We start from the raw sequence: 1466 nt of genomic DNA, 5'->3' as shown, positions 1-1466 counted from the left end.
TTCTCCTGCCTCAGCCTCCTGAGTAGCTGGGATTACAGGCACGCGTCACCATGCCCAGCTAATTTTTTGTATTTTTAGTAGAGACGGGGTTTCACCGTGTTCACCAGGATGGTCTTGATCTCTTGACCTTGTGATCCACCCGCCTCGGCCTCCCAAAGTGCTGGGATTACAGGCTTGAGCCACCGCGCCCGGCCGTCAAACAAATATTGATTAGATATCTGCTGTGGGCAAGAGCTTAAGCAAGATGCTGAGGATCTTGAATGTGTAATAAACATTTCTTTTTTTTTTTTTTTTTTTATGATGATGCCCCCGCCCCGTCTCCCCGGGCCAGAGCAGATGCACGCAATATACATTTTTTTAAGGCATGCCATGGTATAGCAGGAGAAAGAGAAGCTTAAGTATATGTTACTCAATATGATAAGAACATGAAAAAGATATGCACAAACTACTATAGGAATGCCTAGCAGATGACTAACTCAGCCCGGGGGAATCTGCCATGGAAAAAGCTATCGTGCCTTCCCTTGTCTTTTAGGTCTCCTAGTGGGTTGAGGTTTTTATTTTATTAAGCATTATATACTTTTCTCATTACTAGCCATAAAGGTAAACTACAGTGTCAATTTCAAAGACTGCTAGTCGATTTCTTTTAATCTATAACAGATGTCCTCAGAAAAAAACTGCTAGTTTATTAAGTGCCAACATTTTTTTTTGTGACGAAGTCTCACTCTGTCACCAGGCTGGAGTGCAGTGGCGCAATCTTGACTCACTGCAATGTCCACCTCCTGGCTTCAAGTGATTCCCCTGCCTCAGCCTCCGGAGAAGCTGGGACTACAGGTGCACACCACCACGCCCAGCTAATTTTTGTATTTTCAGTAGAGATGGGGTTTCACCATGTTGGCCAGCCTGTTTAATTATGAGTATAAGAAATATAGAAATACTATGAAACAAAATGGAAATAACAGAATATATGGCAGTGGATAAAATATACTTGAAATTTATAGCTGAGCCATAAGCTTCCCATAAAGCCTATGTTCAGAATTTCATAGGATTACTAATCATTTTATCAGAAGACCACAACAATTTTTCTGACCCAAAACACTTGAGGCTGATCCCCCTTCCAGGCTGAGAATAATTGATCAATTAGAACCTTTTAATTGTATTAAGAAATTGGCTCACATGTCGGTCAAGGTGACTCATGCCTGTAATCCCAGCACTTTGGGAGGCTAAGGTGGGCTACCAACCTGAGGTCAGGAGATCGAGACCAGCCTGGCCAATGTGGTGAAACCCCCCTCTCTACCAAAAATACAAAAATTAGCTGGGCATGGTGGCAGCCACCTGTAGTCCCAGCTGCTCAGGAGGCTGGGGCAGAAGAATTAGTGAGCCTGAGCCGAGATCAGGCCACTGCACTCCAGCCTGGGGGAAAGAGTGAGACATCTCAAAAAAAAAAAATCACTTCAATTTTCTGAGCG

This window comes from Sapajus apella, unplaced genomic scaffold (assembly GCF_009761245.1).
Source record: "Sapajus apella isolate SASKATOON/1434 unplaced genomic scaffold, GSC_monkey_1.0 scaffold12, whole genome shotgun sequence".
Lineage (NCBI taxonomy): Eukaryota > Metazoa > Chordata > Mammalia > Primates > Cebidae > Sapajus > Sapajus apella.
Note: the sequence above shows the minus strand (reverse complement) of the source record.